Below are 9078 nucleotides of genomic sequence, written 5' to 3'. Positions count from 1 at the left end.
TGCTACAATTGATAAAAAGAGGGTTTAATTTGTGTGCTTATATATTTCGCATCAAGTTCCAAGATTATTTTGGGGTAAAAAGATGAAAGTGGACGTCATTAAGAGTTCGTAGCATTTTTCGGATTACCTTTTAGAACTAAGACCAATTTTTAAGGTGATTTACATGTTGGATCAATGATTAAGGGACACATGGCCCACAAGTGATGGAATTAGCCACGTGTAGATCAATTTGATAGCCACCTTCCGTAAGAGAACCTAGTAGCTTATTCATGGTTATATATTGATAAGCTCCACCATGTTGCTAATTTATAAGAATTATCAAGAAGCATTGTTGTCAACTTTGCATGGCATGCTGATGACTAATACGTGTTGCATGCATGGAATAAGTTTCTCCCAAACCTACACGCAGGAGCTTGTTGAAGAACTAGATAGGTCCATTGGTTTTATCCTTGCCGTCACACCATCCAATCGAGTTACATTGGTAGCCACCTTTTCCCCTATAAATAGGGACTTCATTCCTTTGGTTTTGGTTACCAACAGGTGCATGGGTTGGACCATGTGGTGAGATACATGGTTACATGCAAGCATGCATGTTATGCCTTTGCAGAGAAGAAAATTTCTATTAATCTTTTGAAATTTGTAACTTTCAATCGGGGATTCCGATTGAAGAGCGGTTTTCGCCTACATGTTCAGTGAATCGAACTTAACGTTCTAAGGTAAATTTTGAGAAATTATTATTTAGGTTTGAATAATTCGTTCAAATTGGGTTTATGACTAATTAGGTTTAAATGTTCGATTCAAGCTTGTTCTTGCACGATTTGAGGGCTTTGAAGCCTATTTGATGACTGGACAACGATTTCTAAGACATTAAGGTAAAGATTTATATATGATCAGATTTCTGGGATTTTGTACAAGTTTTATATGGATGAGATTTAGAGAAATATGATGTTTGACTCAAAATTCATCAAATTTGGTCTTTAAAGGACATTTGTATGGAAGAAGTGAGTTGTAATATTGATGGATTGTGTTTTGGCTTGAAAGATATGTTGAATTTCTAGGAAAACAAATCTCAAAGCCCCTGGTTTCATACCAGGGATTGAACTACGAAAATAGTTGTTGTTATGGGAATAAAGTTTAGTCATTATAGATGGACATATAGTGACATACTGTAATTGTTGAACTAGGGACTCTAATTACTCACGGTGCTTGCATTTGATCGAGGTATTGGTGAGGAATATTGCTTGCTTGGCTTGGAGACCAGGTAGGGGGATCCTCACTTACCCTAGTTATGGAATTTTGTGCATGTATGTATATGTAAATGGTTTTGTTTTATATCATGACATGCATGTTGTTTTATGCTACAAATTAAAGTGATGACTTGAGAGTGAAGGGGGCATAGCGACCGCCTTTGGTTTCGATCCCCTAAACCTCCGGAGGCGCTACTACAAAGGGATTAGTACTGCTACCTTTCTAGGAGAGGTACTTGGATATCTAAGGGTAGGACATTAAAGGACACTCTCGCTACACCTCACTGTAAGTATGTTTGTTTGGAGTTGGTCTAAGTAAGGGGGTAATTGGTCATTAGACCAGTCATCAGGCATGTAGCGATTAATAGGGATCCCTGTTTTCTTTTTAAAAGGAAATTATGTGAGCATACAATCTATTTTCGAAACTAAAGCTTTTGTTGTGCATCAATCATTTTCCTATAGTATATATAGTGTTGTATACTATTTTCAAACCTAGCTAGGGTGGATTCCCTAAGGGGGAGTGATGAATGTTTATGATGCTCACCACTACTTTATTACAAGACCGGTGCACCTACAAATAGACGATCTGGACTAAAGTCAGAACTAGCATTGTTTATTACTTGTCAACTTCTTGGTCGTTCATTGCCTCACCGTCTTGAAGGTATCTTTTGTAGCTAAACTTAGCACTTTGTACTCTCCAAATCGTACCTAAGAGTTGGTTTAGTATGTTTACTTTAAACTTTTTGGTTTTGTTGTATGTTGTAAACTTCATCTTTTATGTAAAAAATTTATCCAAATTCTATTGCCCTTTTATTCTTCGTTTTACCAAAATGATTTCCGCTTTCGTACTGCTTAAAAATAAATTATTTTACTTCCCTTCAAATAGCCTTATGTTCTATTGGGAATGTAATGCTATAGTGTTGGAATTTAACACTATAATATTGCGTTGCTAATAGAGCGTGGCACTATTACGTGCCTGTTTTTAGGGTGTGATAGTCCAATGGTACAATTTTGTCCATTGATGAGACACTTTATTCTCCATATTCTGGAAGAACGTTGTTGAGTTTCAAGGACATTAGAGATAATAATTACCATGCTGAAATCTATGTAGAAAATGGAGTTGAATTTATGTGCATAACTTCCTACGAATATGGCCAGAAGCATATTCTAGAGAGGATGAAGTGTATCCCGAGTGGTATGTATACTATGACCATACCCCCTATAGAAAGCCATTATGCGGCCGACCCTACCTCTGGGATTCCGAACAAAATTACACTTTGACACGATCGTTTAGGACACCCTGGACGAACAGTGATGTGCTGTATCCTCAAATCATCACACGAGCATCCACTAACCCAAAGTTTAGGTTCGATTCAAGAAATCGCATGTCAAACTTGCTCATTGGGAAAGCTTATTATTAAGCCTTCTTTTGACAAGATTCATTCGAATCCTCCTATTTTTCTACAAAGGATTCAGGGGGATATTTGTGGACCGATTGACACGCCTTAACCCCGATATCCCCACATACCAGGGTAGGCACGTGCTGGTTGACACCCGAGGGTGACGAAGCCATTTAAAACCCGTATATAATAAAAATATATGCAATTAGAATGATTATACCAAAGTAGGAACGTGCTCAGAGCACAAAACTAATAAAGAATAGTAAGAAAGAATGACTATAAAAAGATACGAACAAGAAAGTGATACCTATACCAAGAAGACTCAAAGATAACTAAGCCGAAATACCCTGACGCCGGGATCATGTGCCTTGATTCTATCTCCTGAGGGGGCTCAAAAACTGAAAAGGTGAGTGGACCAAGTTTATAATAATAATAATAATAATAGGAAAACATTTTCTTTATGAACATACTAACCGCCTGTTTTGAAAACGTATATAATATACTACATATAGGTTTTATGAAAAACCCTGGCATGCAATGAAAAATGTTCATTAAATCGATATGGGTTCAAAAATGCTGAAAACGTCGCCCAAAGGCAAATCCGTAAATCTCATCAGTGAAGTACTCAACTAAGGGTATCATAGTCGTCCGAAGGCAATACCTATCCATCACTTGAAGGTGAAGTTGTATAACCTGTCCATCACCTGAAGGTGAAGCTTAATAACCTATCCATCATCCATAGGTGAAGCTGAATCAAATAGCATAACATCCACATCGACACTAGTTGTGGCTAGTGAAGCCGTTCGACATTGCTTTCGACGGTGAAGCTGGGGGTATATAATATATCATATCTCACTCCTCCATCATCTGTGTCCTATGGCCATAAACATAATACCAGTGGTGTGCGGATGTGCCGTATGATAACCAACTAGATAAGTACTAAAAACATGTCTCAAAAACTCATATTAAATCTCGGAGTTCAAATGCTCAAAGCATCATCTCATAAAATCAAGGCAATCATATTCATAAATCCAAGATATATCACATTCATAAAATCATAAAATAAATCATACTTGAAAGCCATATAAAATCATTACTCAAATCCCATAATTATAACTCATATTTGAAAACCGTAATATAAGTCATATTCAAAATTCATAGAAATTTATATAAGCAAATTCAATAATTCATAACCGTTATTAAACGTAAATTCGATAAATTATACTATTCTGTGAAGCAATTTAATTAAATCATGAATTCTATATAAACCATAATTATAAAACTTTGGAAAAACATAATATAAAACATATTAAATGCACGAAATATAGGATGCATGAACTAGCGAGAATGATGTCGCTTTTCGCCAATGCGCCTAAACACAATTAGAGACCTTTTAGTATAACTATACCTGAACGATAGAATTTGGGAAAATGGATGGAGGATTCGGATTCAACACGTCGAAAAACCTAAGGAGGAACCTAGGGTTTTTCCTCCATGCGCCGCCGCCCCGACTCGCCAAAAAATTGAACAATTCCAAAAATTCTCAAATTTTACAAGAATGAAGATCTTGATGAGAGGAACAACTTTAATACCTACGACTAAGGCCAATTTGGCCAGGAAAAGCCCAAATACCACTAAAACCCGTTGGAAACCCTAAAAATGGTGATTCTTGATTCGTCCTCAAATCGACTCCGACGCTCAATGATTAGGCATTGTTCCTGAGCTCAAGGGAAGGCTAATGGTGGTAGTGGTCGAAGGGTTAACCTTCAGAAATGGCTTATTTTCGCAGATCTCCCCCACGGTGCCGCCGATGCCATCCCTATGAAAACAAGACCAAAAACCTTCGGGTTTTGGGTGGAACTTGAAGAAGAAGGGTCGTGGAGTCATGTGTAGGTGGTGGCGATGATCAATTCATCGGGAAAACGTCGAAATTGGGGTCGAGGTGTGAAGAAATCAAGTTGGGTCCGGAACCGAGTCAAGGGTGATCTGGTGCTCCTCACTCCTCTCCTTTTCCTCCTTGCTTTATTTCCTCATTGGTTCACTCCCTTCTCCTGATTGGTCCTCACCTCTCCCTCATTTTTCTCCTCTATTTTCCATCTCCACCGACCATCTCTCCTGTCCTTTAATATGGGCCACACATGTGGCTTTCCAGATTTTGCTCCAAAAATCTGCAGCATTCTAGAAAATAATTAATTGACCATTTTGTCATCGACTTCGTTCGTTAATAGCTCCTTCATTATAGCTCCAAATTACATTCTGTTTGCACCCACGTGTTCGTAATGACAAGTACTACGAGGATATGCCAAGAAAACGAACCTTACGTGACACGACAAGGTGGTCAACATAAGTCAACTTATTTGCCTCGAAGGGCATTTTCGTAAATTCACGTATTAAGTTTATAAAAATCAAAATTTTTGGGGACTGGTCGTTACAATCTACCCCCTTAAGAAAATTTTGTCCCCGAAATTTAAAATAACTTGCTAAATGTAAAATACTTGGAAATAGAGAGAAAATATGTACATAAATATATATAAGGAAGAAATCAAGTTAGAGCTGTTGCATAAAAGAGAATGTCATTCCGTCATGATCGGTTGCAATTATTTCTCTTTCATGCCTCCAAGCTCATATCTTCATCCTTCCTCGATAATATAGTAGTACAATTATAATATAAAATATAGAGTCGAAAATATGTAATACTACGTAACAACACAAGGTCAAAAATATATGCATATAATAAGATAACAACAAGAAATAGATATATAAAAACATACGATTCAAATACTTGTGTTGAGTTTAAAACCAAGAGTGGAAATAACTAACCCAAAATTTAAAATGGTAAAAATACCCATATAAATAAAATAATGTAGTAGGAAAATAATTTGCATTGAAAATCAAAACCAAAAATGAAAATGGACCTTGCCAAGCATTCATCGTGTCATGAACTTCGAGATTAAGCATGTATGCCATGAGGCGAGTCTGAACCATAGCTAACCAGTAAGTGTTGCCGTAGACAAGCCGTCTTGCCCACTTGCTTATCGAACCCAACAAATAAGCCATCGATATTATAGTCTGCAGCCTGTAACGCCGATAACCCATTGTTGTCCTAATAAGCTAGTGAGAAGTTCCCGAGGATGCCAAAATATCGTTTTGTTCCTCATGTGCGAATATGCCTAGATTAGCCGATTCATGCCTCGATCGCGATGTCATATTATCTCAGAGCGCACTAATCCAGCTGCTAGAAGTGTTTCGACGTCCATGTAAGCCCAAACCATCAAGTCCTAAAGTGAAGTCGTGAAAATGCATCTGGACGAACATTTGTCGTAAAACATTTCTTTCACGACTAACCACGATGATCGCTTTCCAAATCGATGGTATAAGATCTGAAAACTTGAATTAGAGAAACTATATCTCTGACCACATTTTTCAAATGACAGTTGCAGTCTCGAGTCACACATAGAAATTGACACCACAATCGTCGAGCTTTATACCTTCACCAATACTATGTTGAAAACTGTTCAATCTAGAAGAATGTGATATAACCGTCTGAGTGAGTATTTAACTAGTCAGGGATATGTGAACAACGAATGATGCCCTTGTGCATTCATTGAGAAGTCACAATCCGGTTTTGCGATAGTTGCAGGATATGTCGATGACATGAACCTTATAGGAACTCTTGAAGAGTTCGCGAGAATTGCCGCGCACTTGAAGTCGAAATTCGAGATGAAAAATCTAGGAAAGTCTCGATACTATCTTGGTCTCGAGATAAAGCACCGCTTGAATGGAATCTTTTTACATCAAACGAACTACACGCAGAAGGTGTTGTGCCGCTTTAATGAGGATAAAGTAAAGCCTTCGAGCACTCCTATTGGTATGCGTAAACTTTCTGAGTTGTAACATTGCTAGTTCTATTTGGAATTGTGTCAAACTCAAGGGACGTATCCTGAAGTATACTTGCTTGATCTTAATGTACTTTTTCCCTACGATTAAGAGCATTTTTCCTACTGGGTTTTTGCTACCTAACTAGGTTTGAGCGAGGCACCCACCTTGGGTTGATCATATCCTTAATGACGTCCTGTAGACGTGTCATTTGATTTTGCATTTCTCACACATTTTTCCTTAGACTATGGGTTATGTCCCTACTCGGGTTTTTACCATAGCCATAGGGTTTTTTTGTGAGACTTGCTTCCTTATGCAAGTTCCTACCTTATTGAGAATAGCGTGTTCCTAGAATTAGTGCTGACGAGTTGACTTGTTCAACCTCTACATGATGCCAAATCTACTTGAGTATTTACACACTCAAGGGGAAGTGTTGTAAACTTCTAGTTTAAGTATGATTATGTAAATCCTAGATTATATTTGTTTCTAGTTATTCTTTCCTATATGGACTTATATTCCTTAGAGAAGAAGGATTTCTTCTCTCTCTTATTGCTATAAGAGAGATTATATTCACACACCTCAAATTACTTCTCCCACATCCTTTTAATTTTTTAATTTTTTAATTTTTTCTACACACCACTAACACTTGATAGAAAAATATTAAAAAATTAAAAGGGTGTGGGAGAAGTAATTTGGGATGTGTGAATATAATCTCCCTTACAATAAAAAAAGGCACTGCGTATGAGAAATAACACACATTCCTCTATACAACCCTACAAACATATCTCTCTCTATTTTCTCTCTATGCCACCGACCCCCTTCCTTGTCTCACAGATAAACTAGGGGGCATTTATAATTAGATGCCTCATTGTGCTATTTGTTAGATTAAACATCTATAGCTTTTAGATTTTTTATTAAACATTTTCCTACATTTTAGTTGCCACATGTATTATAAGTAGCATTTTATTAATTCAAAATTACACAATTTTCCATTATATATAATGTACCAATTAATTAATAATTATTATATTAATATTCCAAATCTCCTAGAATCTAGTAGACGTATGTTTTAAAAATCTAAAAACTATTCAATTTGATCTATTTCTACTTCTAACGTGGTATATACTTCTGCCATTTTCTTCCACGACCATTCAACAATCTTTTCATGCCATTTCTTTACTCATGCCAGTTGACACTCTTCTGTTCTCCCTTGTTAGTTATATTAATTTCCTTTGTATTTTAATTTTATGCACCTCTTGATTTGAGTATCCGTACCATGGTACATTTGGAAAATAGATTATAGTGGTAGATTGTTGGAAATGTGCCCTAAAACCAATCATATGATGATACTTTTCGGACATTTCACATGTTAAACTAATCTAGTTTAATATCAAGGGCATAGATTATTGTTTTAAGCCTGATGCGAAATAGATAAGCACACAAATTAAACCCTCTTTTTGTCAAATTGTAGCAAAGATGTAAGTAGGGATCGTTCTAAACCGGGGATTAGGAGGGATTGCTAAACACTTGGAAACTGACTTAAAAACTCAAAAACAAAGTTTAAAACACTAAACTAGACTCAAAGAATGCAAAAGTAAAGGTTAAAAGACTTAAACAAACCTAAAACTCAAAACAGCAACTAGAAGGCTCAAAACTGCCTAAAAACCACTTTCTGGGCAGTTTTGAGCACCTACACTAATTTGGACGAAATTTGATGAAAACTTGAATCAAAATACTTAGAAACACAAATCAAAATACTTTCTAACTAATCTAAGACTTCAAATGAGAGGGGGATTTGTTTTGGACGAAAATTTAACACAAAACAGAAACTTAATTAGCACAGATTGTAAAAACGATTTTGGTGAAATAGATGGATAAAAGGCTAGTTAGGAGGTTCTTCTCCACACATGTCACACTTGCAAACAAAACGATTTTCAGTTGTTCTTCCAATAAATTATAAATACTCAACGCCCCAGATTAACCGTGAATTGCACTAATTAACCCTCAGTTTTTCCACAAGTTATTAAGTTGGATGATTGCATACGACAACCCAAAACATTCCCTACAAGTTCCCTACATGAATTGCATAATAGAGATACAAGCAAGAATCATTACGTTCTATGAAAAACATAAGCATTGACGAAGCATTTGTTACTATGAATTGCATGAAACTTATGCTAAGAATTCATTCAACGCGATCGTTTTCAAGCGATCTTCACTACTTGTGATTATAAGATTGTAACTATTAGGTGAAACTCCCTCATAATCTAGCATCATATTCATGCATGAAAACTAAGCGTGCACTCTCAATCAACATACATAAATAAGTATCAATCAAATAGATGAACGAATTGAATCCACAACTTATGAAATAACAACTGAATGTAATCGAATCAAATTGCAAGCATGTACATGGTTTCGAATTACCCCCCAACTAAGGGGGTTTAGTTCCTCATACTCACAACACAAAGTTTATTGAATTGAAACATTGAAACATAAGAAAGATCACACCTAAAAATTCCAGCAATCTAAATTGCACAGCAGGAACATCTAAG

General features: G+C 36.4%; 1 long non-coding RNA gene across 1 annotated transcript; it reads left to right on the top strand.

The window, feature by feature from the left end:
- The first annotated feature begins 554 nt into the window (after nt 1–554).
- On the top strand, nt 555–1987 carry LOC126622207 (uncharacterized). Its single transcript, XR_007623363.1, has 4 exons — nt 555–716; nt 803–872; nt 1185–1261; nt 1372–1987. It is a non-coding gene; the product is annotated as an uncharacterized LOC126622207 (long non-coding RNA).
- Nucleotides 1988–9078: the final 7091 nt, after the last annotated feature.

Source organism: Malus sylvestris, chromosome 5 (genome assembly GCF_916048215.2).
Source record: "Malus sylvestris chromosome 5, drMalSylv7.2, whole genome shotgun sequence".
NCBI classification, from domain to species: Eukaryota; Viridiplantae; Streptophyta; class Magnoliopsida; order Rosales; family Rosaceae; genus Malus; species Malus sylvestris.
The sequence above is the reverse complement of the archived record's forward strand: the minus strand, read 5'-3'. Positions and strand labels throughout refer to the sequence as shown.